Below are 14,854 nucleotides of genomic sequence, written 5' to 3'. Positions count from 1 at the left end.
GGCGATTGAGGACAGCAGACAAAAAACGCAGCGAAAAATGCATTTTCTGCCTCCCATTGATTTCGATGGGAGGTCAGAGGCGGAACCGCAGCAAGAAAGGACGTGCTGCTTTTTCTTTTTTCCGCGACTGGCTCCCATTGATTTCGATGGGAGGTCAGAGGCAGAACCGCGGCAAGAAAGGACGTGCTGCTTTTTCTTTTTTCCGCGACTGGCTCCCATTGATTTCAGATTAAATCAATGGGAGGCGGTTTTGGAAGTTTTTTGGTGCTGATTCTGACGCAGTGTCCGAGTCAATATCAAGGCCCAAAAACTCTGTGAACTGGGCCTTATTGTTAGGGCTTATTCAGACGAACGTGTAATACGTCCGTGCAACGCGCGTGATTTTTACGCGCCTCGCACGGACCTATGTTAGTCTATGGGGCCGTGCAGACTGTCAGTGATTTTCACGCAGCGTGTGTCCGTGTGTCCGCTGTGTAAAACTCACGACATGTCCGATATTCGTGCATTGTTCGCGCATCACGCAGCCGTATAAACTATGAATGAAAACAGAAAAGCATCACATGCTACAAACATACAAACAGAGTGTCATAATGATGGCGGCTGCGCGAAAATCATGCAGCCACGCATCATACGCTGCTGTCACACGGAGCTGTTATGGACCTTTTGCATGCGCAAAATGCCACGTTTTTTGCACGTGCAAAAAGCACACGCTTGTGTGAATCCGGCCTTAGGGTAGGAACACACTAGGCATGAACACTGCAGATTTTATGCAACACATTTTATTGTGGATAATCCGCAGCGTATCACAGTCGCAGCAGAGTGGATGAGATTTTAACAAATCTCATCCACACACTGCAAAAATAATGGACCTGCAGTGTGGCTTTTTAATCCACAGCATGTCAATTTATGCTGTGGGATCGCTGCTCCTCTGTTGCGGAAATGCTGCGGTTCTGTCGCAAAAATCACAAAAGAGAAAAAAAAAAAGGTACTTTTTTAAATTGATAAAGTTTAGACTTCCCCCAGCGGTAGTTTAGGTGACGCGATCCTCTATTCTTAGTGCAGTCCGACCTCCTGTCATGACGTTTCATCCCATGTGACTGCTGCAGCGGTCACATGGTCTACAGCGTCATCCCAGGAGGCGGGGCTACGTTCAGAAGAGAGAAATGCGTCACCAGGACTACGGCCGGGGCAAGTCTAAACTTTTTTTTCCCTGCAGGATTCCCGCAGCGGACATGCCTCACGAAACCTGCGCCACTGGGTGAACCCCGCAACGGAAAGTGAAAGTGACAGCACAGCTTCCGTTTCAGTCACCATTGATCTCAATGGTGACGGAAACATCGCTAATGGTTTCCGTTCGTCACCATTCCGGCTGGTTTTCGGACGGAATCAATAGCGCAGTCGACTGCGCTAATGGTGATGGAAACGGAAGCTGTGCTGTCACTTTCACTTTCCGTTGTAGGGTTCACCCGACAGAAACCTCAGACGGAACCCCGGAGCGGAAGCGAACGGTGATGTGAACAGGCCCTAACACAAAAGTTTTGTATTTTTTTAAGCTGGTTCACAAAAAAAAATTATTCCAAATTCTACTGGACCAACTGCCTATTTAGAGACAGGCAGCAGCTCCAGGAGCGACATCATAAGGGACACACTAGGCGGATATGCTGAGTAAAACTACACAGCTTATCCGCCCCGGTAGCCGCAGGGAATTCTGCCAGCAAAACCGCACCAAATAGTGGCGCAGGTTTCGTGAGGCATGTCCGCTGCGGGAATCCTGCAGGGAAAAAAAGTTTAGACTTGCCCCGGCCGTAGTTTAGGGCGACACGTCTCTCTCTTCTGAACGTAGCCCCGCCTCCTGGGATGACGCTGTAGACCATGTGACCGCAGCAGCAGTCACATGGTATGAAACGTCATGACAGGAGGCCGGGCTGCGCTAAGAATAGAGGATCGCGTCACCAGGACTACGGCCGGGGCAAGTCTAAACTTTTTTATAAATTTAAAAAAGTGCCTTTTTTTTTTTTCTCATTTGTGATTTTTGCAGCAGAACCGCAGCATTTCCGCAACAGAGGAGCGGCGATTCCACAGAATACATTGACACGCTGTTTGTTCAAATCTCATCCACTCGGCTGCGACTGTAATACGCTGCGGATTTTCCACAATAAAATGTGTTGCATAAGACTGCAAGGACCCATTATCCACTTTACCTGCCCAGGACCTTAACCATCCTTCTTTGAATTAACACACCAACACCTTCTTTATGGAAATGTGGAAGTGGCCACAGCTTTATTCTTATTTACAAACATCGGCATGAAGACATATATATATTTATTTATTTTCTCTCCTCCTGAAATGCCGATGCTCCCTGTCTCCATCAGGCATGTAGGGTGCTACCTCCATCTTCATCTGCCGTACTTTCCGCCAAGAAGGGGGAACTGAGAAACCTACTCAGTCCCCCGACCACCCCCACCAAGCAACGCCAGCCCTCTCTCGGCACCATCCAAGAGATCCAATAAAAAGATATCGAGCCCGATATCATTCAGATGCACTCCATCCGGCGCCAGCAGATCTGCATTATCCCCCTCCAGGGATTGGTGTCGCAACCCGATCCCCCCTATAGAGCGAATGAACCGCGACACCCGCACATTAATTAACCTGCGCACTCTCTCCAACGCTGCCATATTCCTTGCTCCTCGCCACACCGTGCGCGCCACTATTTCGGACCAAACTATCACGCAACGGGCAAACAGATCCTGAAAACGCGCCAAATCAGTCCGTATAAATGACAATAACTCAGCCATTTTCACTTGGCCGATATCATTTCCACCCGCATGTATGATTAGGACAACAGGTCCGTACGTGTGCCTTGTAACTGCCACTACTTCTGGCAGTAACTGCACCCACCGTAATCCCCGGACACCTCTCCAATGGACGTCGGCCTGTGCGAGGCCCAAATTCGGACCTAATGGCCTTCGACCCGCTCGAACCGCTGCCCAATGCACGTACGAATGCCCCAAGATCCACACTTGGGGGCGCCGCGACCCTAACAAAGAAATTAAGCTACATTCCGGTCAAATGAAAATACATGCAGGATTAACATAACACTCCATCTAACAAGGAAGGAAAACAGGGGGGGGAGGGGTGGGGGGGGGGAGGGAAGGGACGACATTTTACTATGAAAACTTCCAGCTTACACAGTCTTTAAAACCAAATCAGGTCGCACATATGACTTATAGCTATTAGAACGCCATCTACCCAGACTCATGATAGCTGCTGAATCCAAGCCCAAGGCATCTGCCTCAGTCGCCGCACCTATCCTAAACGAATGTGTACCAAACTCGCCCGGTGGCAAACCTAGATACTTCAAACCGGCCTTAAAAATCGCCTCAAATTGAAAACGCGACATTGCGGATCCATCCTGATGGATCAAGAATTGAGTCCCGGGCACTCGGACCAACACGAATTCCTGGACCCATTTTACCGGGCAATACTGCCCCCCAATCCTCCCAATCGACAGCCAAGCCCCCCTCCCTACCATATCAGTCTTTGACCTCCGTACACAGACCCTGAGAGAATCTCCCAAAGTTACTACATCCGATCCGAGAAGACCACCGCTTGCACTTACTCTGTGCGGAACCAGCTCACTAACCCGTAGTGCAGCAAAGAAAGCCAAAGAAAACGCCGCGCCGAACAAGGACACTTCATATTCATCCCGACACACAAAACATAACACGGCTAGAAGCCGACCCAAAAGTGAAAAAGATACTGGCCGCCTCGTGTCCCTGGAACACGCCTCTTTTTTCCACCCTTTTAAAGACTGCCGAACTACAAATTCTTTTGTAACATCTCTGCATCCCCACAATTTTAACATAAAGGCCACTCCTGCTAAAAACTTGCTCGCCGTGGCCGCACTACCCCCTTCCTGACGTATTTGTACCAAACTTGCTAACGTGACGTCCAGGTGACACCCATCCTGTGATGGGAAGTTATTCCCCGCAATCTCCAACCACCGATCCCACGCTCTGCAATGACTCTTCCAAGTCGCCGGTACCACCGAACCCCTCAACAGCCTCATAAGTTGTCCTCGACCAGGGCCCATAAGTGAAGGGGGGGGGACACCCCTTCTGCCAAAGCTGCCGGGTGCAATTCCCGAAACCGGGACATCTGTGAACGAGACAAAGCATCAGCCATCACATTACGGACACCCGGAACATGTTTCGCACGAAACCACACATTCAAACGCAAGCACTTCAAAACCAACCGTCTTAATAAAGCTAATACCAGCAATGAACTAGAGGACAACCCGTTCACCGCATGCACCACCGCCATGTTGTCTGTCCAAAATACAATCCTCTTATTCACCATCACGCTACCCCATAACTCTATTGCAACTATAATAGGAAACAATTCCAATAGCGTTAAATTACGTAAAACTCCCAAATCACTCCAATGCAAGGGCCAAGGGGATCTACACCAACTTCGGCCCAAAATTGCTCCAAAACCATCACTTCCGGCTGCATCCGTAAACAATTCCAAGTCTGCATGGACAACTCAGCGTCCTGACACACCGACCTCCCGTTAAACGAACTCAAAAAAGAATGCCAGACAAACAAATCCTTCCTCATACAAGAGGTTACCCGGATGAAATGATTTGGCTTCGAGATACCTCTAGTGGCTAAAGACAAACGCCTAGAGAAAACACGACCCATTGGAATTATACGACAAGCAAACACCAGCAATCCCATCAACGACTGTAACTGTTTTAACGTCACTTTTTTCGACCCCATGACCTGGTCAACCTGCGTCACTAGCCTTGCCAATTTATCATCGGGCAACCGAAAAATCATCCGCTCGCTATCTATTTCGATACCCAAAAATGACAAAACAGTTACAGGACCTTCCGTCTTATCTTCGGAAATAGGTACACCGAAACGCGACATCACCTGTCGAAACACTCTCAGCAACGTGCTGCACAACCCAGAGCCCCCCGGGCCCACAAAAAGAAAATCATCCAGATAATGAATGACCGAGTCACAACCAGACTCCAAACGAACTACCCACTCTAAAAATGACGCAAACATCTCAAAGTAACTGCATGATATTGAACAACCCATGGGAAGGCACATATCCACGTAAAACCCTTTGTCTAAACAACAACTCAGCAGGTGAAAACACTCCGGATGAACCGGCAGCAAACGAAATGCTGCTTCAATATCAGATTTGGCTAACAACGCCCCCTGTCCAGCCGCCTGTACCAGCCTTACTGCAACATCGAAAGACGTATACGAAACCGCCGCCTCCGCCCTAGAAATACCGTCGTTAACAGAACCACCGCGAGGAAAGGAAAGGTGATGAATCAGCCTAAACTTTCCTCGTTCCTTCTTTGGAACTAAACCAAGGGGGGAAACTCGCAGATTCGTATACGGCGGCTCGCTGAATGGACCTGCCATTCTTCCTAATTCCACTTCTTTTGCCAATTTTAGCCGCGCAATGCCCACATTCTCATTGATCGACTTCAAATTGTCAGCCAATGACAATGTCGCAGAATATTCAAAAGGAATCTCAAAACCGAACGAAAACCCGCTAGTGAGCACCTCTGCTTCCCGCCTCCTGTGGTACCGCTCTAACCACGGGCCCATCTCGAGCACGTTCACCGGCGTTCTCCGCTGCGCCGGAAGAAGGTGCCTTAACCGGCTGCTTCCCCCTCCGGAAACACCGGAGCGCCGCATGAGCGCCCCCACAGATGGAGCATTCATGTCGGAATTTGCACGTGGCAAAGAAACGACAGTGGCCCTCATTGTAGAGCCAACAGGCACCCGTGGGCCTAGCGGCCGCAACTCCAGGGGCGGGGCCCGGCGCTGCGGCCGCACTGGGAAAGGGGCGTTGTTGCCTACTCCCTTGCGCTAATATAAGCTGCAACCAAACGTCCGTTGCCTTCGTCGCCCAACTAACATCAGGCGACAAAGCCAAACGACGCCGAAATTCTTCATCATATCGCCACCAGGCCGCACCACCGTGCAGCCTGTGGGCGCTGAAAATTGTGTCAAAATAGACAAACAACTCGGCCCCTTTCCCAGGATAACGTTGGCAAATAACATGAGCCAGTGTAGCGTAACACTGTACCCAGTTGCCAAATGTTTTTGCTACTTTCGCTTTCCTATCTGAACCTCTCTCAAAACCCCGCTCCTTGTCGACAGTCACCTGCTCCACCGAGACCAAGGACCAAATATCCACAAATTCATTCCTCCAAATCTTGTCTTTGATCTCAGCTGACAAATGAGTCCCGAGAGGAGCGACTCCACAAAACAATGAATCTCTAAACGTCAAACTAGCTAAAGCATTCTCCTTCTCAGACGGGGGCATAGCTCCCTCTGGTGGCACCGAGGGACACGACGTTCCCTCATTCACTTTCAAACCAGCCACCACGGCTTTCAAAACAGAAATCAAATCCGCACCCGCTGCATTAGATTTATTAAGCCATGCGTCACCGCAGGCCGACTCACCGCTCCCAGAGGTCCCACCGACTCCAGAGGGTCCTTCAGCCACTTGCCGCGGCACTGGAACCACGGCCTGCACCTCCTCCACCGGCCCGGCGGGAGGGACAACCTGGGACAGCTGCTCCTGATCCACCGACAAGCGCTGCACCTCCCGGCGTCGACTGCGTCTCTGCGGCCGTGATGATCTTCTCGACGACCTCCTCCACGATCCGGATGATGCGGACGTCGTCGCCGACGAGGAGGAGAAACCATCGCTGGAAGACGAGGAATACCGCCTACCATGCCTCTTCTCGTCACCTGACCTGCGACGTCCATGATGGCCGTGCCGGCGATGTCCTCCAGCCCGGCGTTTCCTCCCTCGCCTGGAACGCTCCCTTCTTGGACCTGCAGGAGAAAAAGATGACAAGGCAGGAGAAGGGCAAATAGAGTCCAAAACACCCTCAACTCTATCTTTTCTAGCACACTCCCCCCCTGGCCTTGACACATGCTGACAGGGGCCCGGGGGGGACCGGGGTGGAGAAGCGACAGGCACCGCAGAAGCCCCCGCCCCCTGGCTGGGCTGCTTGCTCACCGCCCGCTTCCCCGAACCCGCCGCCATCTTCTTTCTTCGTGAGCCGCCATCTTGTGTCCTGGCCGCACTGCACCTGCCAGGACGTCCCGCCCCTGTTCCCCCCGCCGCCAATTCTGGCTGCGTAGAGAACAGCACGGGCAAAGATGGCGCCGACCCCGGCTGCACACAGGCACCGGAAGCAAGTCCCAGCTCCTGTGAACACGCCGCATGGTAAGCGACCATGTCGGACCAGTCACCTGCGTCCGCCATATTCACCCCACTGTCCCGATAGTCGACCGCTGCCTCCGCGCCCGCATCAGCAGCTCGAGGCGGGTTGTACCGTGCCCGTGCCGGTTTAACAGCCGCCCTCTTACCGCCATGGGGAAGGACGCCAGCGCGACGAGTGGGCGGTGGGGAGGGAGGCACTATGTCGACCGATGAAGCACCCGTCGACATAGGCCTAGGGGACCTGCTGGGACCACCGCATGACTGTGCAGCAGTCACAGCACCCCTCATAGCAACAGGGCTAGGGCTCAATCGAACCGGAGGGCGTGTAACGCGCTGCGGCCTACCTCGAGTAGCCGCTCCCGACAGTTCCGTGCCCCGCTCCGATCCTCGCTTCTCTCCTTCCTTCAACAGGGATTCCAGCCAGGCAGGTCCCTCCGACGCTACCCGCTGTGCCACCTTCCGCAACAGTTCCTCTGCCATCTTCTTGAACGACCACGCTCTGAAACTCCACAGCAACAGCAAAGGTGTTTCTTCCACTGCAGCTTGAAGGTAAGAGGGCTTCCCGCTCCAAACCTCTGCCTTATATCTTCTTAACCACGCCCCTCTTACCCCTTGTTGACCAATCCTGATCCTGGGCATTATTTTAAACCGTTCCATCCTTTCTTAACCCCTTGCAGTCCCTGACACTCTCCCTAGGCGCTTCAGTGTCTACAAAATCCGCAGTGTTCATGCCTAGTGTGTTCCTACCCTAAGGCCGGATTTACACGAGCGTGTGCTTTTTGCGCGCGCAAAAACATAGCTTTTGCGCATGCAAAAGGTCCATAACAGCTCCGTGTGGCAGCAGCGTATGATGCGTGGCTGCGTGATTTTCGCGCAGCCGCCATCATTATGACACTCTGATTGTATGCTTGTAGCACGTGGTGCTTTTCTGTTTTCATTCATAGTTTATACTGCTGCGGAAGTGCTGGGCATGATTTTCACGCACCCATTGACTTCAATGGGTGCGTGATGCGCGAACAATGCACAAATATCGGACATGTCGTGAGTTTTACGCAGCGGACTCACGCTGCATGAAAATCACTGACAGTCTGCATGGCCCCATAGAGTAACATAGGTCCGTGCGAGGCGCGTGAAAATCACGGACGTATTACACGTTCGTCTGAATAAGCCCTAACAATAAGGCCCAGTTCACAGAGTTTTTGGGCCTTGATATTGACTCGGACACTGCGTCAGAATCAGCACCAAACAACTTCCAAAACCGCCTCCCATTGATTTAATCTGAAATCAATGGGAGCCAGTCGCGGAAAAAAGAAAAAGCAGCACATCCTTTCTTGCCGCGGTTCTGCCTCTGACCTCCCATCGAAATCAATGGGAGGCAGAAAATGCATTTTTTGCTGCGTTTTCTGTCTGCTGTCCTCAATCGCCGCGGGCAACAAACGCGGCAAGATAGTGTGGGCAGGTAAAAATCTGCCTCAAAATTCGGTGCGCGGTTCCAGGCGGTCGCCGGTGCGCATGCGCGGGAGTTTGCGGGTGCGCGCGATCGGTCGCACGGGCGGCGGTGTTTGACGGCCCCCATGCCACCCAGGGCCGCTATCAGGGGGGGTATTAGGGGTACTGATGTGAGAGGCCCGGCCAAACCTAATTGAAAGGGGGGCCCGCAGCTCATGACATTCTTTTGGTGAAAAAAACGGGCCCCATTGCAGGGGCCTGTTTTTTTTCTACCAAAGGCAAGTCGCGGCAGTTTGCCGGGGCCCCCTTTCAATTATGTTTGGCCGGGCCTCTCACATCAGTACCCCTAATACCCCCCCTGATGGCGGCCCTGGGTACCATGATATAGTGCTGGACGGAGTACCGTTAACAGGCGGTGCCACGGTAGGGGGGCCCAGAAAATTTAGCTGTAGGGGGCCCTGAAATTCCTGATGGCGGCACTGGGTGGACACACAGGTGGATAACTTGTCCCATGTTACTACTGCAATAAATCACAGGCTGCAGTGGTCACATGTGATGAAACGTCATCCCAGGAGGCCGGCTGAGACCAAGGGGAGCCCCATGGGGCGGTAAGCATACTCTTTTTTTGGTTTTTCCCCTCTTCTGTTCTCTGCAGCGGCAAATCCGGCTGAATACTTGCACCTAAATTAACAAGATTTCATGTGGAATCTGGCTGCAGCAAATCCATGTTCATGTATCTGACCGACTCCAAGTCAATGGCTGCTCACCAGAACGCCTGACACATGTACTAGTATTTATTTATTAGTGCCAACATATTCTGCATCACTGTACAGATGTTTTACTTACTGTCCCCATTGGGACCTCACAATTTAAATTCCCTATCTGTATGTTTTTAGGGTGTGAGGAAGCCCATGCAAATACAGATGTTGTTCTTGATTGGATTTTAACCCAGGACCGCAGTGCCGCTCAGTGTTAGAAGGCTGACCACAAGCAACACGCAGAGGTACACTCCAAGCACAATATCAATTACACAGCTCAATTACAAAGGTCCGTACACTGTCACTTTATAAGTATCACAAAAGAATCTCTGTGGCTTCTCCACACATCAAACTGCACATCCGCAGCAGATATCGGAGATAAGCTTCATATTTCTGCTGCAGCAGTAAATACGTGTCAGATTTGCCTATGGTAAACCCATGTGGACATAGCCTATTAATGATAATGTTTAAGCTAATATTGGGGTACATGGACTTCATAGAGGGGGGTCTTTCTATATCACAGAGAAGAGAGCCACTAACAAGCCCTCTTGTGAATATGGCCCGTCCATGTACTACATCTGCATTGCCTCCATGTAATACTTCATCTCTGGCTGGCCGGGGCTTCCCTTGGAAAACTCAGCTGTTTGCCGTGGGGTCTCGGAAAGCAAATTTCCACCTATCAGCTGAATGTCACAGCAGCTCTGATATTACAGCGGTTGTCTTTGTTACTTTGTTACTAAGTTATATTTACTCTGGTTCATCTCCAACATTGTGACATCAATTTAGAGATATATTTCTTGTTTTAAAGTGGAACATTACATTAAACTTGTCAAGTTTACTCACCCCTCCTTCTATATAATGTACAATGAACTTTAGACATTGTAGCCTGCGTATCTCCTCAAGGAATTTTAATGATGTTCTGTATTCTGAAAGAAAATGTTTATTGTAATAAGAAAACTCATTCAGCAGTTAATTTTTACAAAGTGTGGTCCTAAAACTATCGTTTTTGCAAACTAAAAACAACATATCATAAAACAACACTATTTAACATAATAGGAACATTTCTTTAGTTTGACAACTGGTGGCGCTGAAAATGCTTGATCCACCGTACAAAATTGTCCTAAAGGCCATTCCAGTCTGAAATCGAAGACAGAATCCAAGCATCTGGAAGCGATAGTGAAGTGGATAGGTGATAAAATGGTAATTGTGGGAAACCCCTATAATGCTGTTCCATGTCTCTTTCTGTCTCTTGGTCACTACAGGGGAAATGTCTCGCCAGACACAGCTTTCCCCAGTGATGACTGTTGATCACCTCTTCTCTTTCTTGGACAGTGAAGGGTTAGAAGGTGGAGCTCTCATTGAGTTTCTCTTATCTCATCTATCAGATTCTATTACCCGTAAATCTCTTGGCCCAAAGACAAACATTCTGTGACTTTCAGAACTGGTAACGTATTTAGTCATGTAAACTGTAGTAAATGTGTTATGTACTTGAAACCATAATGAAAGCAACACAGAATATAGCCAATACCTGGATAAAATGAAAGTGTGATTTATTGCTATGGTATTGTTACTCTAAAATTGGAGTTATATGTCTTTAAATATGGTTTATTCATGTACCTTTTACAGTATATGACCTCTTTTACATGTGATCAAATTATCTCTGATCATGAGAGTAGCATGGTTGTTTGCAGTAATATTCACTTCTGGCTCATTTCACTCAACCTACTTTTTACAAAGTACACAAAACAGTATTGTTAGCTCCGGCATGACGAGGGTCAAACAATATTACAGCATACTGTACTTTATACCTACAAACCCACAATTAGTATAGAGTATTTAAAGAAACATCTGCCCAATGATAGGAATACAAAGTTCACAGCAAACTACTTCTATGTGAGCTAGCGTTTAACCAGGGGGTTGACTGTTCCCTGCTTTAGTACAATTTTATCCTGAATGTTGTAAGTAATCCAAATGCATGCTGAATCAGTTTGAAAAATTAAATAAATATATATACATGTATATGTGTGTTTGAGGAGCCTGGACGAGTCTCCTCTGCAGCGGCTTCTTTGTTGAACCTACGCCAAGGAGACATCTCTGTGGGCGAGTACGCCATCCACTTCTGCACCCTGACGGGAGAACTGTTGTGAAACAATGAGGCCCTGGTGGCTACATTCTGGCATGGACTGTCTCCTAAAATTAAGGACGAACTTGTCGCTCGAGACCTGCCATCTACCCTGGATGACCAAATCCTTCTGGCTGCCCGGAATGATAGAAGGATCCGAGAACGGCTCCAAGAGGTTCGTCGGGAGGGAGGCCTTCCTAGTCCGGCCCCTACCTTGCAGCAATCCCTGCCGTTCTCAGATGCCAATCCTCCGAAGGAGTCTGTGAGGATGGACCAATATAAGCTATCTACCCAGGAGAGACAACGCAGACACACTACGAGACTCTGTCTATATTGCGGGATCAGAGGCCATCTTGTGCGCCTGTGTCCCCAAAAGCCCTAAAGCCTAGGGTTGGTAGGAGAGACAACCTTCGACAAAGAAGGACTCCTGTCTAAATTGTCCATACACGTGACCTTAGTATCTGGTGAGAGAATGCATCAGGTCTCTGCGTATCTGGACTCTGAATCCACTGCTAATTTCATTTGTATAGACCTGGTGGACCTTCTTCAGTTGCCCACTACCCCTCTGGAGAGACCGTTGATGGTTGCATCGGTAAATGGACTACCTCTGCCAGACCCAGTTATAGCTGTGACCAAGCCGCTGATGATCCAAGTAGGGGCTCTTCACTCCGAACTTCTGTCATTCTACGTCCTATCCAAAGCCGTTAACCCTGTATTTCTGGGCCTGCCTTGGCTCAGACTACATGCCCCAGTCCTGCACTGGAATTCTGGAGAGGTTCTCCAGTGGGGCCCTGAGTGTTACAGCCGATGCCTTGTGCAGATTCGTTCGGCTCAGCCTTCTCTGCCTCGGTCATTAGCAGGATTGCCTGGTCATTATGCTGCATTTTTGGACGTCTTTAGCAAGAGGGAGACGGAGACATTGCCCCCACACCGGGCGTATGACTGCCCTATCGAGCTGATTCCTGGTGCATCCCTTCCCTGTGGTAGGATATATCCTCTCTCCTTGCCAGAGACTCTGTCCATGTCCGCCTATGTGAAAGAGAACTTGGAGAGGGGCTTCATATGGAAGTCTTCCTCCCCGGCAGGAGCAGGGTTCTTCTTCGTCAAAAAGAAGGATGGCTCTCTACGTCCTTGTATTGACTACCGAGGTCCCAACCAGATCACGGTGAAAGATAAATATCAGTTGCCACTGATCTCAGAACTGTTTGATCGTATACGTGGTGCCAAGATTTTTTCCAAACTAGACCTGCGTGGGGCTTACAACCTAGTCCGGATTCGCCGGGGTGACGAATTGAAGACTGCATTTAACACCCGTGATGGACACTATGAATATCTAGTAATGCCCTTTGTCCTGTGTAATGCTCCCGTGGTTTTCCAGGAGTTCGTTAATGACATTTTCCGTGACCACCTCTATGTTTGTTTTGTGGTCTATCTTGATGATATCTTGATTTTTTTCTCCAGATCGTATAACGCATCAGAGACATGTCCGTCAAGTTTTGCTGCAGTTAAGGAGAATCGTCTGTATGCCAAGTTGGAGAAGTGCGTGTTTGAAAAAGATGCTCTACCCTTCCTGGGCTACATTTTCTCAAATAGAGGTCTCAAGATGGATCCTGAAAAGGTAAAGTCTGTCCTGGAATGGCCACGCCCTCAAGGCTTGAGGGCCATACAGCGCTTTCTGGGATTCGCCAATTTTTACAGTTTATTCCAAACTTCTCCTCACTGACTTCTCCTATCTCTAACCTCACTAAGAAGGGCATGAATGCCAAGGTGTGGACTCCTGAGGCAGAGTCCGCATTCAATAGCCTGAAGAGTGCCTTCACGTCAGCCTCTATCCCCCATCATCCAGATGTCTCTCTACAGTTCTCGTTGGAGGTGGACGCATCCTCTGTCGGTGCTGGTGCACTCCTGTTCCAGAGAGGCTCCAAGGGCAAGTCAATGGTATGTGGATATTTTTCTAAGCTCTTCTCTTCCACAGAACGCAACTACTCTATTGGGGATCGGAAGTTACTAGCCATCAAATTGGCTCTGGAGGAGTGGAGACATCTACTAGAGGGCGCAGCTCATCCCATCCTGACTTTTACGGACCATAAGAACCTCACCTATCTTCAGACGGCCCAACGGCTGAACCCTCGTCAGGCCAGGTGGTCACTGTTCTTTACCAGGTTCCAGTTTGAGCTCCATTATCGCCCGGCCGACAGGAATGTGAGGGCCGATGCCTTGTCCAGGTCTTTCGAGACAGAAGACACCATGGAAATTCCTCAGAACATTATTGATCCGTCTTGCATTGTCTCTGTCAATCCCCTGCAAGTTGGGGACATTCCTCCAAGCAGGACTTTTGTGTGCCTGGCTGACCGAGGGAGAATCCTCCACTGGGGACACTCCTCTAGACTGGCAGGTCACGGGGGACCCGTAAGACCCAGGATCTGATTGCTCGTCATTTCTGGTGGCCCACTCCAGACCTGCTGGCCTGCTCCAGCCATTGCCTGTGCCCAATGCTCCCTGGCAGCATATATCTATGGACTTTATTACTGACCTGCCTCTCTCTGCTGGATGCAGTACTGTCTGGGTGGTGGTGGATCGATTTTCAAAGATGGCCCACTTCGTTCCTCTGACCGGTCTTCCTTCTGCTCCTCAACTGGCCAAGCTGTTCATCCAACACATCTTCCGCCTGCACGGCTTGCCGTAGCATATTGTGTCTTATCGGGGGGGTTCAGTTCACCTCGAAGTTCTGGAGAGCCCTCTGCGGACTCCTAGGTATAAAGTTGGACTTTTCCTCGGCCTACTATCCTCAGTCCAATGGTCAGGTCGAGAGGATCAATCAGATCTTGGAGAACTACTTGCGCCACTTCATCTCCAAGCAGCATGATGACTGGATAAGTTGCTTCCGTGGGCTGAGTTCTCTTGCAATAATCACACCAGCGAGTCCACACAGAAGACACCGTTTCCTATTGTCTATGGCCAACACCCACAAATTCCTCTCCCGGTCCCTGATACGTCCGAGGTACCAGCTGCTAACACGGCTTTTGGGGACTTTCTGCAGATCCGGCAGCAGACTCGATCCTCCATCCTGCTGGCGGTCGACTGCATGAAGCGGAAGGCGGACACAAGGAGAATAGAACCTCAATGCTCCTACCCTTCTGAAGAAGTTTCTCTCTCACTCTGGTCCCAAGAAGAGGGGGCGTAAGAGGGGGGATACTGTCATGTCCGTGGCTGCGGGCCATCAGGATCACTCTCCCCCTGACGGCCGCAGCTATGG

This window comes from Rhinoderma darwinii, chromosome 2, assembly GCF_050947455.1.
Source record: "Rhinoderma darwinii isolate aRhiDar2 chromosome 2, aRhiDar2.hap1, whole genome shotgun sequence".
Classification (NCBI taxonomy): Eukaryota; Metazoa; Chordata; class Amphibia; order Anura; family Rhinodermatidae; genus Rhinoderma; species Rhinoderma darwinii.
The sequence above is the reverse complement of the archived record's forward strand: the minus strand, read 5'-3'. Positions refer to the sequence as shown.